This window comes from Mustela nigripes, chromosome 17 (assembly GCF_022355385.1).
Source record: "Mustela nigripes isolate SB6536 chromosome 17, MUSNIG.SB6536, whole genome shotgun sequence".
Taxonomy (NCBI): Eukaryota; Metazoa; Chordata; class Mammalia; order Carnivora; family Mustelidae; genus Mustela; species Mustela nigripes.
Window position 1 is genome coordinate 9979784 of NC_081573.1, and position 18485 is coordinate 9998268.

Sequence of the window (18485 nt, forward strand, 5' to 3'; positions counted from 1 at the left end):
GGAGAAAAGAAGGGAAACCACCTGCCCATTCAGTAAGTCCGTGGAAGAGCTTGGATTTGAATCCAGCACACAGAGGCAGTCTCGTCTCCTGTGCATCTCCCGCAGAACTTGACCTCTTGCAGTGGGCTCTGCAGTGGAAAGGGCCAACCAGAGTCGCTTGGGCCTGAATGGCTGTCCCACCTGAGTTCTGCCACTCCCTGGCTGGTGACCTTGGACCCTTCCCTAAGCCTCACTATCCCATCTGCAAAGCAGGAATGATGAGTGTGCCCGCCACCAGAGCCTTAGCCCAAAGTAAGGAGCTATGAGCAGCTGTAGGACGCTATTCTTGGACACGAGGGAGCAACATGAGTGAAGTCTTGGAGGCAGGTTGGGGGAATGATGAGAAGGCCGTGGAAAGAGGCCCCATCAGAGAGGAACTCTCAAAGGAGGGGCCCCTGAAGCCAGAGAGATCGGGGACTCCCAGGTCTGCCCCCAGCCATTAAGGGGGGCATTGGAAAGCCTTGACACATCTTGTACTCTGAAGAGTGGCCCCTGTCCGGGGGTGGGGGGATCGGGGGATCGTCTCCAACCAGCTGGGGAGGGGGAGAGATAGCCACCAGTAAGGGATACTCCAAATCTGGCTCTTCTCTCCACCTCCCTGCTTCCACACCCCTCCCCTCCTTCCAGGTCTCCAGGGCCCCCACCAGAATCTCACACATCTCAATCGCCTGCCAACCTCCTCTCCATGCCAGGGTCCAGCCCAGCCCCAGCTCAGGCCACTCCCTGCCCCTGGCCACACACACACACACACAGCCCACAGGGGTCTTTTTCTTGCTCGGAGGGCCTTTTACTAATAGAAATTTATCATCTGAAGACCATACAAAACATTTCCCAACAGTGAAAAGTAAGGGATGTTTTAGGTGCAAGCTAGCATGGGACATGTGAGTCGGTATGTGTGTCTATGCACCACATTTCTAATACAAACTGCCTCTTCCCACCTGCCAGAGGGGTCACAGATACACAGCTTCTTCCCCCCTTCACAAGCCAGGGAGCATGAGGCCTGAGGGGGAGGAGTCGGGAATGCTGCACCAACATATGGATTTGTTGCCTGCGGGGTCACTGAGTCCCTAGAGGAAGGACGGCAGCTTGGAAAGAAGACTGGGTTTCATCCTGGAATCCTCCCTTTCTGAGGAGGATTCTTTTTTGGAGTAATTTATCACAATTTCTGATTTTGCATCTCTGTCTGTCAACTTCCCGTCAGTGCAACCTAGAGATGTCTGAATCCCTCTGCTTTTCCCAGCTCCATCACCAGCCCTGGCCCCAGCCCAGCTCCATCGCAGCCCCCCTCTTTCTCCTCCCACTCCCCACCCCCAGCCATTGCTCAGGTCCCTCCTCCCTTCCTTGGTTGCTTACCCACCCCACACATACCTCTTGAACCCCGTGCATACTGCAGACACTGAGCTCGGAACAAGGGACATGGTCCTCGGAGCTGACGATGGGAGTGGAATCTGGGGTCCCGAACCCATGCCCTGCACGGCTCCCTAAAGCACAACTCAGATTCGTTCACACAACCCAGAAGAGAAGTCTTGGCATCCTGGGCTTTTCTCCCGCTTCCCCTTCCCAGCTGCCAGGAGAAGGTGAGAGGGCAGGTCGGCTGCATGGATCAGGACATCTGGGTGGAGAAGTGACCATGCCTGTCGTCAGCGTGACCCTGCCCCGCAGCCTCCCCGGGAGTCCGTGAGAACTCCAGATTCTCAAGGCCCCAATCATGCCCATCCCCACAGGAGTGGAAAAGCTAAGGGGCAGGGCAGGCAATGACAGGAGCAAAGCCCCATGGCACATCTGTGGGACCCAACCCCTAGTTCTCCAGCTCTGTCTCTGCAGGTGCCAGCTCAGTCTAACTCCAGACCCTGACACCCCCAGGAGAAGAGAAGTGAGGTGTGAGATCTTCTCTCTGTACTTCCTGCTGACCTGACGTTCCAAGGGCCTGGGCCTCTGTTTATTTTCACTTTGAGGGAACAGAGAGGGTGGTGGGGACAAACCAAGGAAGATGGGTAGTGAGATGAGGGACGTGGGGCAGGCAGGGTAGGAGAGAGGGGAGGGAAATGCAGATGGTGGGGCCCAGAAACAGGGCACAGGGTAAGAACAACCAGGAACGCTGCAAGGAAAACGGACAAGGATATGGGGGTGCTGGCATGCCCGGAGACCGCCAGAGTCACACAGAGACAGAGAGAAGCAAAGAGAGACAAAGAGGAAGTGAGAACAGAAAGTGGGGAGCAAAAGCAAGTCAGGGTGGGGCTCTAGGGGCCATCTGTAAAATGCTTCCCCGACACCCGCGCATAATGGGGCTCGTGTGTGAGGGGTGTCCAAGCCCCTGTTCCCCACCCCAGGGGCCCAAGTGCTATGTGGGAGGGGTAGGCGCAGCCCCTGGAGGACTGCGCCCAGCCAGCACAGGGCTGGGGTCTGCCTTTCCCCACCTGTTCTTATCCCCTGCGCTGCTCTCCTGACTTCGGTCCACACCTCCCTCAACCTGTGGCCATCATCTCCCTGCCTGCCCACCCCTGACACTGTCCTGTCTGTCCCCGGGCCCCCCCCAGACAACTCATCCACAGCCCACCTTTCTGCTCCCCAGCAGGTTTGGGGTTCAGGCGGGGAGCCCAGCAGCCTAGATGGGGAGGGGGCCGGTGGATTATCCAGGATGTACTGGACTGCGGCTGACACAGATGAGGAGGAAGAGGAGGGGGTCTTGGTGATGGACGATGCTGGTTCTGCAGTGGGGGGCAGCGGGGAGGGGTGGAGAAGGGTTGGGGGAGGGGTGGTAAGGAAGCAGGTTGAGGGGGGAGCAGGACCAGGCTCACATTTGGCATTCAGGGCAGCTGACAATAAAAATGCTTTATTGCCAAGAAACTGGATCGATCGGGGCTGGAGGGGGCCGGCAGGGGGGACGCGGAGGGCTCGGCGCAGAGGCCGGCGGCCGGGCCTCCGCAGCGACCAGGGCCCGAGCTGCCCTCCCCCCTGCACCCCCCTCCCCGCCTCCTGCCCTTTCTCTCTCCTGCAGCCACCGCTTAGTTCTTATTATATTTTTTCTTATATATATTTTTCCCCCAGCTTCTCCTGCTCCTGTTATTTTTTTCTTTTAATTTTTTTAAAAACTCGCTGTACTCCCGATGCCGAAGGCCGAGTGGGGGCAGGGTGGGGTGTCTGCCCAGGCCAGGCCCCTACCCACAGGGCACCCAGAGCTGTTGGCTCTGAGCTGAGCCCCACTTTGCCTCCACATCCCCCAGTTCAATCAGTCTCCCCCCAGAGCCTGCCTCCGTGGGTGCCTATCTCCCCTGCCATTCATCTAAAGGGTCTCCCCTCCACCCATTGAAACACCCCTCCCTCTGGTGGGCGCAGGACCCTAGCTGGGCCTTCCTCCCCTCCCCCCTACCTGGCCCCCTGCTCACTCCCAGAGCCATTTGGCTGATGGTCAGAACTGTCCGTCAAGGGGGCTCTGAGCCCCTGGGGACCCAGATGGGAGGAGGGAAGGGGAGAGGTCGGGGGTCAGGCCACGTCCCCTCGGCTCAGCTCTCTCCCCTCCCCCTTCCTAACAAAGGGAACAGCGGCCGATGCTGGGTGGGGGCAGCCCGGTACTCAGGGAAGCAGGGAGGGGAAGGACTGTGGGGAGGGCCACGGGCGGGGGGGGGGGGGGGGGCTTCCCTGCCCCTCCTCTGCCCTCCCCCTCGGGTCAAGGCTAAGGTGATTCCTCAACCTCTGGGGGAGGCTGGGCTGGGCTGGGAGGGGAGGAGGATCTGGACAGACAAAGAACTGGAGCCCCGGGGAGTTGGGGGCTGGGGGGAAGCACCTGGGACCCAGGCAGCCCCGGTGAGGGAGGGGAGGCCCACACCCTTCTGGCCTTGGTCTCACCCTCCGCATGGCCCTGCCTCCCTTCTGTATGAATCCCTGCAGATGCCAGAGCCACCCTTGAGCTTGGGCAGGGTTAGATGGGGTGGGGGGGAGGGACGACTCAGGCCCAGAGAGGGGAGATCGAGGCAGGACAGGGATGGAGGATGGACACACAGCCCCAGGGCTCTCAGTGCTGTCTGGAGCCTCTCCATTTTCTCTGGTCCTACCTAGGGAGACTTCCCTCCCTTCACTGCCCAGCTCTGAGGAGATGTAGGTTGGGGGCAGGTCGTAGAAAGTTCTACCAAGAGGAAAGAAGAAAGAGGGAGAAGGGGAAGAGGCTGAGTTTTCTTCTGAGAAAGAAGGGGGGTGAGGAGAAAGAAATTTTAGGCATGGTGTGTTTCCAGCACTGGCCTGACACAACTCTGAGGTGGAACTTCAAGTCAGAAAGGGCAGGAAACCAACATGGATGGGGCCGTCCTGAGTGCCCAGCTATCAGTGGCTGGGGAAGAGGACATTCAGAGAGGTTCTTTCTCCTGCCCACCAACACACAGCAAAGGAGGTTGATTCAAATTCCTGTCCATCCCTGGCCCAACCCAACACTGCCTCAAAGCCTCCCAGCTGCCCAGCCCGAGTGTGGAGGGCAGAGGGATGCCAAGGCAGTGAACACCTCTGAGCACCCCCACCTACCCCTCCACTCCCCCAAAACCCCATGCCCACAAGAGAGGAAGAGCTGCCCCAGGCAGAAAGATTAGTGCTTAAATTCTTAGTGCTTAAATCCTTCTACCAAGGTGGTTCCCAGGGAGAGGGCCGCAGCCAAGGGGAGGTGCGGAAGGATACGGCAGGCCTCTTTTTGGGGGGGTGGGCTGGCTGGAACCTGGCTCCACAGCCTGCCAAGGAGGCCCCAGATGGGCCAAGGACTATAGGGGTCCCGCTGCCCTCCCCCAAACCTCCCCTCCCTTCTCTCCCTCTCTTTCTCGGCTGGCTATCGACCGGGGCTGTGACATGGTAGATCAATACGGCAGGGATATAAAGCCGGCTGGCTGGCTGCCTGCCTCTGCCTCTGCCTCTCCCTCTCTCCCTGCTTGCCTTCCTTCCCTTTCTCAGAGCCGCACCCAGGTCCCCCCCCCCCCCATGCCCCCCTTCCCCGGCCCTCTGAGGGGCCACCCCCCCCCACCCCACCGCCAACCTCCCCCCCCAGCAGGAGAGTTTAGGGAGGCTGAGAGCTTGGACAGCCAGGAGAGGGGGTGAGTATGGGAGTGGGCAGGGAAGCAGATGGGGATGGGGGTCACACTGATAAGGTAAGGGGGTAGGACAAACTGAGGGACAGTCCCCCTGGAAGAAAGCAGGCATCCCCTCAGTTGGGAGCAGCTCGGGGAGATGGGGCCCTTTGAGGGTATGAGAGGGATGAGCCTTTGGGAGGTGGACAGGGGTACCTGGAGGGGAGCGGGGGAAGGCCCAGGGATGTGCAGAGGAAGGTACGGTGAGTGGGTGCCCAGAGCACTGGGGCCACCCCAGGCAGCCTGCTGCCCAACCACAGAGCCCCTGGCTGCCCCATCCTTGGGTCTCTGTGGGCAGACACTGTCCTGGCCTCGCCCCAGGGCCTGGCCCGCACGTGTATGTGTGTCTGTGTGTGTGTAGCGGCGGTGGTGGGGGATGGTGTTGTAAAGCTTCCAGCAGGAGGCTCCAGGGACACGCTGCAGTGTCCGAGTTGCCGTATGCCTAGGGTGTGCGTGCATCTCCTATGAACCTGGGTGGCCTCGTGTCTTTGAGTCCTGAAGCTCTGCTGTGGAACTCCAGGACTGTGTGTTCCCGCGTGTCTCAGCTACTGAGACATGTCTGTGTGACCACGAGTATGTGGGTGTGTACCCGTGGACGCGGGGCTCTGTGAACATGTGTGTGCTTCCCCAACCCTGGGCATCCTCAAAGGTCGGAATGCGTGTACGCAAAACTGTCTAAACCCTCGGGAGGCTGTGCGTGTGTTCCCAGGAGCCCCTCAGTGACCTCCTGTGCCCACGGAACATGCTGGTTGTGTGTTCTGACGTTCCTGGAAATCTGCGTGTGTGAGCCACCGCCCGCGTGTGTCTGAGCGGGGATGTTTCTGTGAGAGTGGGGGGACCGTGGAGCGAGTCCCCAGGTGTCCACGTGTGTGTGGCTCCTGTGCCTGTGTCTGTGGGTGGTGGTAGGTGTGGTCACCTCCGCATGGGATGGGAGCCTCTTTCTTTCTGAGAGCCGGAGACCCGGTGTGCTTTCTGTGTGTCTACGTGATGCCACGTGTGCCCCTGTGCCGAGGGCCGGGTGTTTGTCCACGAGTGGGCTGGAGGCTCTGGTGTGTCCTGTGTGTGTCATGGTGACTCGGTGCATCTGACAGTGTTGGGGGTGGTCTCCAAGTGGAGGAGGGTGGCGAGGCAGCAGAGACGGCTGGCTGGCCCATCTATCGCTACAGCTACCTCGCCTCCAAATCCACATGTGAGGGCCAGCTGCCTCCCCTTCCCTGCTGGAGGCCCTCGATCCCTGCCAGGACAGGCCCAGGGCCCCCGCCCCCCCCCCCCCTGGGCATTGGACCCCTGCTCCTCAGCAACCCCTGCTCTGGTGGATGCCACCTCGACTCCACCAAGCGACCTCCGTCCCTCCCACCCCCCCCAGCGCCACGCGCTCCCCCCGCCTTCCCCCCACCACAAGTCCAGTCCAACCCAGACAAAAGCAATTACTCCTGAGGTAGGATGTGAGTGTGGGTGTTAGAAACAGAAAAAAGGGGGGAGGGAGGGGGAGTGAGAGACACACACACAGAGGCAGGGATGGACAGCCAGAGACCCAGAGAGACGGGGACGGGAGAGACGGAGGATGAAAGAGACTGGAAGAGACCCAGACACAGGAGGCAACAGAGGAGAAAAGGAGCAGAGGAAGGGCGGATGGGGCGGTGGGGAGACACACAGACACGGGGACCAGACAGACAGAGAGAGCACGGGCAAGGCACAGATGGAACCGTGCTGTTTAAGCAAGGATGGGGGCCAGAGACGCAGAGGACTGAAGGGCTGGGGGGACAGGAGCGATGCACAGAGGGACACAGAAAGATTGCCATAGGAGAGAGGAACAGACAGGGAGAGTGAGACAGAAAAGGCAGAGACAGCTGCCCAGAGAGGAGAGACCGAGAGCCGGGCAGCTGGAGGTGGAGGCAAGTTGGGAACACGGGAGACACTGAGGCCGTGACGCTAAACAGGAGCTAAGGGAGGCCTAGTGCAAACTGGTTTCTCCTTTTGCGTGCGTGTGTGCTCTCTCTCTCTCACACACACACACACACACACACACACTCACACATGCACACACACACTCTCTCTCTCTTGCAGCTTTCTTCCCGGGCTCTGCGCACCACCCCACCCCGGCCCGGACCCATCAGGGGTGCCCAAGCCCTAGGGGCCCACGGTCCTCCAAGCCCCTGTGAGCCAAGGCAGGGGGCTGGATGGACAGATAGGGAGTGGTAGGAGCAGACTAGGCTCCTGGTCAGAAGGTGGGGCGGGAAGGGGGTGGTCAGTGGTGGTGCTGAAGTACCTCCCTCCTACAGTCCCTGCAGTCTCTCCTTCCACCTACAAGACATGCACACCAGGGGCCACCAGGGACCCTGGCCAAGTGCAAGTTGCTTATACTCTGTCCCATCTCGGCCTGGTGAGAGGTGGGGCCCCAGGCACCAGGTGTAGGATGTGCCTCCCACTATCCCCCTGATGTGCCCCCAGGCCAGGGGCCCTCACCCCTGGCAGCTCACTTTTGCGCCCTCATCTGCACATTCTTTCTGACTGTCTCTGAGCCCCTTGCTCTGCTCTCCCAGCTGACTTTTTGCTATTTCCTGGTCTCTTGGTCTGCTCTTCTCAGCTGCTCCCCTCTCCAGGCATGTCTCTGTTGCAGGGTGCTCCCTGAGACTCCCGGTCTCTCTCTCCCTTTCTCAGGTGACCCCTCTGGCCCTCCTGTCCACACATGCCCCCAGAGGTGGGCAGATGGCCATATGCCAGTTCTCAGAAGCTGTCCTGGGGTGTGAGGCTGGGCAAGAGGGGGGCACCTCCTTTCTTGTTTTTTCCTCAAGCACTGTTTTTCCTTCTCTCTTCCTCACCGCCCACCCTGCCCCTGCCATCCCCGCCAGGTCTACATCTCTGTGTGGCTCTCTCTGGAGACAAAAAGCTAGATGTGGACTTGTACAAACCCTACTCGCAAGACTGGAAAGAGACCCAAGCTCAGAATAAGGAGGGAGCGGGGCACCATGGAGAAGCAGATACCCGGATGAAATCAAGCAAAGGAAAAAAGAAGGGGACAGGGTGGAGCGCCAGGATGAGGAAGACGAGAGGAAGGAAGCCAGAAGCTGGACAATGCCAGGGGGTGACTTGCAAGGAACTTTGCTAAAGCCACATAGGGTCAGACTGTGGACCGCCCTCTGTCTACCAGCCCCCTATGTGGAGTTAGAGCCGAGTGCCTGCCCTCGGCCCCTGGGGCTCCAAGCCAGCCAGAACAGTGGGGACTTGGGCCTTCACTTGCTCGGGGCCTGGGATGCCTGGGACCCAGCAGTCCCTGAAGCTGCCTCCAGTCAATGGCCATTTGCATCTCCTCCACAACCATTCGCCCCGCCCCGAGGCTGACAGACACTCCCAGTCCTGGGTGGGTGACAGGTCTCTCCACCCACCTAGTGACAGCAAAGGCAGCCAAAGGGATTAAGTGATTTTGTAACACCTAGGAGCATGCTACCAGTACGCACTCGCACTCGTACAAGCACACAGGCCGAAGCCTATGGCATACACCCGCTGAGGAGCTCACTGCTGCCCTCAGGACCACGAGCCCCGCCCCCACCGTGGGGCCGGCCCATGTCCAGGGAACCGCCCCCATACTGCACTTCCTTCCTGCCCACCGAGCACCCACCCAATTCTTGCAACTGGCAAGGCCCCTCCACAGCGGAACAGTGGCTAACTGGGCCTGGGGCATCAAGGAAACCCCCGACCCCACCTACTGACTTCTTGGTTCTGGTCTGCAGAACACCTGCAATGCCACCCAGGCCTGCATTTCGGATCCTGGGGCATCCTGCTGCCGTACTCATAATGTCACCCCCAGGAGGAGGCAACCACCTTGTGGCTCCATGTCCCCGCCTCTTAAGCAGCCCTGGGTTCTCTCAAGACCCCTCACTAGACCCGGCAAGAGAAGCCTGTCACCCCCAGCTGAGCTGGTGTGTCTGAGGTAATCCAGACTCCCCCTTAGGGTGTGCGGGGGGGGAGGGGCCCAGGCACCCCTGAGTGCTGGTGTCTGAGCCACCTGTGAGACTCCAAGGCCTCATCCACACCCAAAACCACCATGTCGTTTTGTGGAAGGATGGAAGGAGACAAGGTGCGGATACACCTGCTTCCTGCCCAGCACTGGGAGGGCCTCAGATGCCCAATGGACAGTAGCTGGCCAGGCCAGAATCCACGGTCCCCAATACTGATCCATCCACTGGAACAGTAACTTACACCTCAGCTTCTCCTAACCCTTCAGGAGCCCACTCACCGCCTCCTCCTCTCAAAGACTGCCTGAGGCCCCGGAGCAGGTCAGTCACATGATGCTCTCTCCCGACCCAGCGCCTGGCAGACCTGTGGGTTTGGGGTAGTAGTGTTTATTCCAACTGCCCACCAGCCTGGGGCCCCTCAGAGGCTAGAGGGGTCTGCCCCCTGCCCCGAGTCACAAGGCCTGGCACAATAGAAACCTCCAAAAAATGTTGGCTGCAGGAATAAATGGATGGATGTGGGTTTATGTGTCCGTGTGCTCACTTATTTATTCTTTCAGCAAATCCTTATTGAGCATTTGCACTATGCCAGGGACTGGGTGTCCACAGCCTATGGCCAGGGGAGGGGGGAGTTACACACACAATATATGATCAGATATGGTAACAGAGGTAACAGCACTCAGGGGCAGGAATGGGGGCCAATGAAGGCTTGTGGTGGGGAGGGGGTGGTCAGGGAGCCTTAGATGGAGAACTGAGGGAGGCAGAGGGGAGGGGAAGGAGCCCCGTGGGCGCAGGGGATGACCAGCACCTCCAGGACTGGAGGAGGTCCCTGCACTGAGGACGCCTCCAGGCACCCATGCAGAAACACTCATCTTCCAAGTGCGGCTCTAAGGGAAGGACAGTGGGGGTGGGGCCAATGTTTGTTGTAGTTGTTTTGTGACAAAATTATATACCTAAGAGAGCGTGGCCTCCTACAAACATGTCTCCCTGGGGGGAGGGGCGGCACGAACTTTCATGTGAACCCCACAGATATTTTGGTGGCAGCCTTCAGGGCCCACTCACAGACTCCCATCAGCCAAACATCTCCTGTTATTACATCTGTCTCTAGGTTCTATCAAAAAAAAAACACAGGTAGCCCCAGTGTTATCAGAGCTGGTACCTAGTAAGATTTCAGGGGTTATTCCCAAAGCATGTCCCTCCCCACCTGCCCAACCAAGCAACAAGGATCCCAGAAATGGCCACCCTGAGGAGATTCCAATCACTGTGGTGGGTTCTGTGAGGTCAAAGAGGGCTCGCAGGTCAGGCAGACCTGAACGCAAAATCTACCTCTACCGCTCACTTGCCTGAGGCCACTTGGCCGCTGCCCCTCTCTGTGCCTCAGTTTCCTTTTCTGGCAACAGGGGGCTACCATTCGCCTCACAGGTTTGCACTGAGGATTAATGCCAAATGCCCAGACTAGGTAAGCCCTGGCATGGAGGTGGCCCAGTAAGTCTCAGTTTCCCTATGAGGATGCAACAGCTCTTGGCACCTGTCACCAATTCTGTCAGGCATGTGTCCATGAGACCTTGGATACTTAACAAATATCTGTTTGAACAAAGAGCTAATACCAGAGGCTTGACTGCAATCTCCACCAACTCTGAAACGTAATTCCTTTAACAGCCTCTTATTTTAACCGGACTTTCGGGCGTTCCTCAAAGTCAGCCTCTAGCCCCCAAACAAATTCTGCAACCAGGAAGCTCCTTGACCCTCTTGTTTTTATTTTCATTTTATTCTAAGTAGGCTCCATGGCCAATGTGGGGCTTGTACTCATGACCCTGAGATTAAGGGTCACGTGTTCTACCGACTCAGCCCCTCCTTGACCCTCTTTTCAATGTCAAGAGCATCATGGGACGCGAGTGTTCCTGGGAAAGCTGCAATTCTGGCTCCCCAGAGAAGGCACAGAGCTTGTATTCAGACCCTTCCATTTCGTTCCATTCAGAACCAGGTCCATGGATGGGCAGCAGGAGTCCGTGGAGATCCGGAGTAGCAATACAACTGGGGAGATGTAGGGATGTGTTTTCCCGGGAGGAAGTCTATACTAATTCCTGCACGTCTAGAAATCTGTGAGCCAAAGATTACTCGAAACTCTGTGATTTGGACCACAAGGACATTTTTGAAATTTTGTTAAGTAGCCGAAGTTTAAAGATTGGGAGATTTCACACGAAATTCTGGCTTTCTGGTTTCTTTCGGAAAACTGGAAAAACCTGGCAAGGGGCGTCTGCATCTCTGCAGGAGACAGTGAGCCGAAAAGCAGGCTTCTACCCCAAAGCACTGTGTAGCCCACCTTGGTCCCCACTGCAGCAGGCCGTAAAGCCTGAGCTACGACTTCCATCTGTGTCTTAAAGTGCGTCAGGGACCCCTGCTACAGCGAGGATACCCAGGCGGGATGCCTATGAGGGCAGCCAGAGGCCTCCGCAGACTCCCTGACACCCATCTGGGGCTGCTGTTCTAACTCATGAGGAATGGAGGGATCTGAGTACAGGAAGTATGCCTTCTCCGGGGAGCCAGAACTGTCCTGAACTAGAACAGTCCTGAGGCCTGTGGGTTAAGCTGCTCTGGGAGGACCAGAGGTGGCATCACAGAGTGGGGGTGGGGGCCCCGCCCCAGAGCAGCCCTTTTCAGAGCCTCACTGCCAGGGGCTCAGCGAGCTGAGTGCAGCAAACACCGGAGCCCATGCCCGGAGCCCCTGTTTCCTTCTGAGCTGAGCAGCTGGAGAACTCCTGCTTCCGTTCAGGAGTCTCAGTGGCCTCCGAGGAGGGGGCTCACCAATCCTCACTGGCTCAGGGGAGTCTTCCAGCTGTCTGTGAAGCTCCTGCTTCCGGAGGCACATGCTGCCGTGGAGCACCTTCTTTCATCCTCCCATCCTGTGTGGTGGGCGCTGTTATCACCCTCCTTTGATAGGTGGGGAAACTGAGGATCACACCCCTGGCACACGGCAGGGCTCGTGCCATCTGGCTCTGGAGCTGTTACCAACTGCCTCCCTAGCCTTCCAGCCTCGGGATGGTGCTTAGGCAGGTTCTGTCATTGTTCCCGTCATGGAGGAGGAAAACAGAGGCTCCAACTCTCCCAAGTCACTCAGAGCGAAGAAGGGAAAGGAAAACGGTTCAGACACAGGTGTGTCTGCCCCCGGCCCGTGATCTGAGCCACCAAGTCACCCGCCTCTCTCCAACTGAGCATGACCTTGTCTGTAGAAACCCTCACGGTCACCCGCACCCAGAACCACCAGTGTGGCCAGAGGGCACAGGGCACACAGAGGCTGAAGAGGCAAAGCCGACTAACCTTGTGGAGGACAGAGTAGAGCAAGGGAGGGCAGCTCTCCTGGGGTGCGGCCCCGGGAAGAGGATGGAAAAGCAGGGTTTTTGGAGAGGGAACAGGACCCAGAGCGCAGTAGTAAGCAGAGCTCTGAGACTGTGGCCCTTACCTCTTGGGCAAACGCAGCGAAGCTAATACATTCAGGCCACCAACCGGGTCCAGTTGAGAACCTGGAAAGAGAGGAGAAGAGAGTCAGCCTCCCAGGGGATCTGCGAAGCATATCTACTCGGGCAGGATGAGTCAGTCTTCCAGAAGAGGGTCTCTGCTCCTGTCACACCATCAGGAGGCACAGATCAGCAAATGTGGACTCAGTACGTGCCAGCCGCTTGTTGCCCTCAGTGGTCATTTCTGGGCTCTGAGCCTCAGTGTACCCATCTCATAAATGGGCATCCTGCCGCCTGCCTTGTTGAACATCTGTTTCTCCAATCAGGTGGAGGGCAGGGACTGTGTCTCACAGTGTCTTCTTGAAGGGCAGGGACTATCTCTTACAGCATTAGCCCTTGGCAGAGGGCCCTGCAAAACGCAGGGAGCTCCAAAGTCAATGATGGGTGAGTGAAGGGGTGGATGGATGGAGGGATTAACTAACTCACAAACTCTGTATCTCAAGAGACGTCTGGGAGGAGCAGATGAGAAAGACATCTGAAAGAGTTACTCATTATTGGGTACCTGTGTGCTGCAAGGAGATAAAGATAAATGTCCAGAAAAGATGATATTTTTTCTGACTTGTATATTTGTTCATTTGTTTATTTGCTGGGTTAATCAGCAGATACTGAAGTGTGTCTGACCTGAGCTCTGGACCAAGTGTGGGGGTACAGAGGTACATTGGACAAGGCCCCTGCCCTGTCTGCCCAAGGACAGATTTGTGGGGGGAAGCAAAATAAAGAACCCAACATCAACACATTGAGGTGAGCAGAGGGTGCTGCAGAACTCTCAGAGGAGGTCAGAAGACCTAAGGAGGGTGCCACCCCCAAGCCAAGCCCAGCAGACAAATAAACTTTAGTCAGGCAGAGGGTAGAAAGGAAGAGCATGTCAGGCCTCCGCCTGCCCAGGGAACAAGGAGGAAGTGGGAAAGACGAGACAGCAGGGACCATAGCCCACAGGCCCTGGGCCAAGCAGCTAGGCGGAGGGACACACTCCACTTCGTCTTTAGGGAGCTCCCTCTGGGTGCTGTGCAGAAGATGGAGAGGACAGGGAGGACATGGGGACACCTGTTCCCAGAGAGTCCCTCCCCGTGCAGGGTGGCAGAGTGACAGCTGGTATCAGCCCCACTTTATAGATGCGGCAGACGAGGCTCAGAGGAGATCTAACTTCCCTGGGGTCCTGTGGAGCTGGTTAGAGTTAAGACTGTATGCCTCCTCCTGAAACCTGGCTTCCTGACTTCTGGGAATATGGTCTTCCTGGAAAAGGATCCCACACAGAGATCACCTTTGCCCCTGTTTGTTGGGCTCTCAGAGAAGGAGCAGGGACGGTAGGCTAGGGAGAGACGTCCCAGAGGAGACAGGATGTCAGGGAGACCCTCACACCAGGAAGGTACTGATAAGTTCACAGTGACAAGCACCCCTGTGAAAGGAGCTAACGAAGCTGGGGAGGCCACAGCTGTCTCACACCTTGGGTGCACTGTGGGTGGTCTCCCAAGAGGGGAGACCACAGGGCGACAGGCAGGATGGCCAGAGACCTAGAAGTTTGGCACATGACTTTCCTATCTAGTGGCAAATATGTTGGCACAGATGAGGAGACTGAGGCCCAGGACCAGCCAAGGACACAAAGAATTAGTGGAGGCTGGATAGGAGTTGAGAAGGACAGAAGAGAAAGAGAAAAAGATGGACTGAGACAGTAGACAGATTATGGACGGATAGACAGACAGAGAGATGGACAGGAAAGAGAAGAGAACAAATGGGGAGACATAGACAGACAGCGAGGTGTGGAGGGAGTCACAGGCAGAGACCAGAGAAAAGCCCAAAGGAGGAATAAAAAAAGGGGTCCTTCCCACTACACCCCCTCACTCCTCTTCACTCTACCGGGGCCTCCATCTTCAGGGTTGGGAGGGGACCAGTAGTACCCCTGTTCCCTGCTGGGGTGGGGGGAGGAGCTGGAGTTTCTCCCCATTCAAGAGCTGCTCCCCCCACACCCCCCCCCCCCCCCACCCCTGCCCAGAGCTAATCAGCGGCTGTCATCTCCACGGTGAGGTCTTGGTTAAGGAGATTTAGGGCCGGGATCAATAGGAAATTTAAAAATCGATGCAGCGCGCAGGGCAAAATCAATGGCGTTTAATCGCCTTGCCGATTCCCAGTCAAAACAATTAGCCGCGCTGAGTGTTGAACACGGTGGCGACACGGCATTAACCGTCAATATTGGTGTAAGTGATGGCGGGCGGGAGGGGGAATCCCTGGGCCTCTGAGGAGCCCCGAGTCAGACAGTGCCTGAGGGCTGGGGTCTTCCCCAGGGCAGCGCCCCACGCCGGCTCTCCCCGCCACACACTGCCACCCTCGGCAGCAATCCCCAAGGCTTGTGGGGAGCACTAGCCCTGGCCCATCCTCATCTCATCTCCCAGCCCCCATGCCCCCATATGTCCTCTGACAGACCTCTCTCCCCAGTCAATATCATCTCCCCTATGCAGCAGGCGGATGGCTCTGTGGGAGCTGGCAGCCACCTGCCCAGCAGTGCCTGGGGACTGGAGGACGGCAGAAGCCCTTTAAAGGATGCCTTCTCCCCATTTCACAGATGGGGACTCTGAGGGGCAGGAGGGGAAGCAGCTGGCCTGCCTTGCGGATGAACTGGGCCTTGAATCCCGAATTCTCTGACTCCTGTATTGCTTGCAGCTAGCCAGGCCACAGAGAAGGGGAGGGTTCTGCTATTGGCCCAGAGAAGGAGAGAAGGTGCCCAGCTCTCCTCAAAAACAGTATCAAAGTTTGTGTGTCCTGGTGCCAAGCTGGGCTGCCACAGCTCTGGAAGCCGTGAGCTCTGGAAGGGTAGGCTTGGGCCTGGCTCCTCGGGGCTCCCCAGCATCACCCAGTACAGGGTGTGGCCCACACACACACACACTGCCCTACCTACACTCCCACCAAGGGACTGACGGGCAGGGTCACTGGCCCCCACAAACACAGCAGCTGCATGGGCTCAGCTGGGTGGCCCTCAGGGAGGACGGCTGGTGTTCCCAGAGTGCTAGCTACAGGCCAGCCCGCCGGGCATGCTTAGCTGCTCTGTGGACGTGATCTCACAGAATCCTCACAACCCGTTGGGTGATGATCATCTCCAAGATAACACACGAGGAGGTGGAGGTTCAGAGAGGTGAAGTGCCTTGCCCAAGGTCACACAGCCAGGAAGGAGCAGCTCCATCTGCCTGGACTCTGAGAGACACGGGGCACAAAGCAAACAAGATCTCGCGATGGCTGACAAAAGAATTTGATGTAAGGAGAGGGTGCAGGAGCCAAGCACTGAGACCGAGGACCTGGAGGGGCCCCCACGGGGTGGGAGAAGCAAGGCAGAGGCAGAACCGGAGATGGCACTCTGGGCTCTGGTCCTGGCAGGACCACAATGGGAGGTGGCAAGGCCAAGGCTGGCTCTCACCTTCTCTGAACTTGCAAAAGGGCTCCCGGTCCTGGGGCGCTGCGTAGGGGAGGGCAGAAGCTTCTGCCGCCACCTGCTCCCTGGCGTGGAGGAACAGGGCGGGGGCATGTGGGCAGGGGAGGAGGCCCATGAGATGAGCCAGGGATTGATCTGACAAGGTCCTAATCAAATGGTCAATATCACTGACCTGACCACTTAACCTATTGATAAGCTGGCAAAGATGGAGCAGACAGCAAGTGGGCTGAGGGTGGGAGGCAGTGCGAGGGCTGGGGGGAGCCCGAGAGGGCAGGGCTCAGACCTGCAGCGTGCTGGGTCTAGGGGCTTGGAAGAGGGTGGTCTCCTCCCCAACTGCCCCCACCACCTCCCCTCTGACGGCTCCCATGTCTTCTGTCTGGGGGCTTCCATCGGAGTGTCTTCCTCCACTCAGGGCCCCTCAGCCCCACCCAGAGTGAGGCTGAAAACCATCCCCAGCACCCAGGCCACCCTCAGCTCTGCTTGGATGGTGCCTTAGCTTTTCATCCATGGGAGGGATTTCTCCAAGCCTCGATGTCCCCACCTGTTAACGGGATAATTATAATAGGGAATGCCAGGAAACAACCCAGACGTCCTGTGATTGGGGACTGGAACAATAAACCCCAATACAGCTGCCACAGGGCAGAGGACCCCAGGCTTGTAGAAAACATGCTCAAAATAAATCCACTGATAAGGGATTGAGGCTCATAGCCCATTGTTAGGAAGAGAAAGGCAAGTTATAAACTGGTATGTCGCCTGCGATCTCATTTGTATGAAACAAATACACATACGCTCTCCCCCTCCCCCAAAGTAAAAGGTTTAGAAGTCAGAATTCTGAGTTTGAGCCCAGGCACCTGAATTTTAATAAGTTCTTTGGGTAAACTCATAGGGATACCCCTGTTTGAGGAAAAAGCAATCCAGAAAGACAGGCACTGAGAAGTTAATTTTTTCTCTTATGACTTGATTATCATGGTGGATTTTCCCCTCCACTCTCTGAATAACTGCATTTTCTCTTTTTTCTACAATGAGCATGTATCACACCAGTTAACATCTATAATTGCAAAAAGTGGGGTTGGGTGCCTGGGTGGCTCAGTCGGTTAAGTGTCTGCCTTCAGCTCAGGTCGTGGTCCCAGGGTCCTAAGATAGAGCCCGGCATCAGTCTCCCTGCTCAGCGGGGAGCCTGCTTCTCCCTCTCCCACTCCCCCTGCTTGTGATCGTTCCCTCTCTCGATATCTCTCTCTCTCTCAAATAAATAAATTAAATTAAATCTTTAAAGAAAAAAAAGAAAAAGATTTATTTTTTTAAATGTGGGGGTGGGTGGTGCCTGGGTGGCTCAGTGGGTTAAAGCCTCTGCCTTCGGCTCAGGTCATAATCCCAGGGTCCTGGGATCGAGGCCCGCATAAGGCACTCTGCTGAGAGAGCCTGCTTTCCTCTCTTTCTCTCTGCCTACTTGTGATCTTGGTCTGTCAAATAAATAAAATCTTAAAAAAAAAAAAAAAAAAAGTGGGGCTAATGAACCCTGCATTGGCAGGACTGAAGCCCGGTGCTTGATGTGTTCATAGTGAGCGCTGTTTCTCTGGCCTTCTTCCTTCTCCTGGCCAGGTGTTCTTATGTCCCCACTGTGTCCAGGCCCAACGGAGTCCAGCATCCCCCGAAAGGTGAATGAATCTAAAGCCTCCTGAGCACAGAAGCACTTGTTCCTCTAACTTTCTCCTCTATCAGAGAAGGCAGGGTAGGCCCAAGCCAAATTCTGTGCCCTGTGCCCTCTTCAGGAAACTAGTCGAGGACTTATAGACAGGAGGGCGAGCTGGAGGCGAAGCTGCAGCCCAGAGTGGGGAAAGAACTTTCCCAAAGTCACGGAGCTGGAACCAAAGAGCAAATGTTCAGGCAGACCAGAGGGCTCTCAAGAGACCATTGTCTTCTATGCGGCAGAAGAGCTCGGGCCCTGCCTCGCTTTGTGACCCTGGGCAAGTCACTTCACCTCTCTGAGCCTTGGTTCCCTCCAACAATAACAGTAATAATGACATCTGTCTCACGATGTTGGTGTGAGAAGTCAAGACCAGGCTTATATCCAACTCAGCAGGGGGCAAGGGAGTGGTGGAAATGACACTGGTCACCAGCCACAATTGACATGTGCAGAGCGGGGTGCAGGGGGTGGAAGGGGATGGGAGGGAGGAGGGGAAGGGAAAAGGTGTGTCCTGGCACCGTCTCTTGGGGTGAGAAAATTCAGTGAAGGCACCTGCCTAAATACGTTCCTTTGTTCATTCACTCATTCATTCAGTAAGCATTTCTCGTGGCCAGTTCCAGGCCAGACCCCATGCGAGGCCCTGCAGTCCAGATCGGAACAATGGGAGCTCCCACTAGGTTAGGAAAGGGGAATTAGGGATGGCTGGGGCTGGAGAAGAGAGAAGAGAGCTTCTGAGACTTGCTGCCTCAGTGGCCTCCGGATTATCCATGGGGG

General features: G+C 57.2%; 1 protein-coding gene across 1 annotated transcript in view; it reads right to left on the reverse strand.

The window, feature by feature from the left end:
• The window catches only part of POU2F2 (POU class 2 homeobox 2), a 75394-nt gene that overhangs the window by 46048 nt on the left and 10861 nt on the right, over positions 1–18485 (reverse strand). The window contains exon 2 of the mRNA XM_059383723.1: positions 12555–12615. The gene's annotated coding sequence lies outside the window, so the exon portion shown is untranslated. The remainder of the gene's footprint in view (positions 1–12554; positions 12616–18485) is intronic.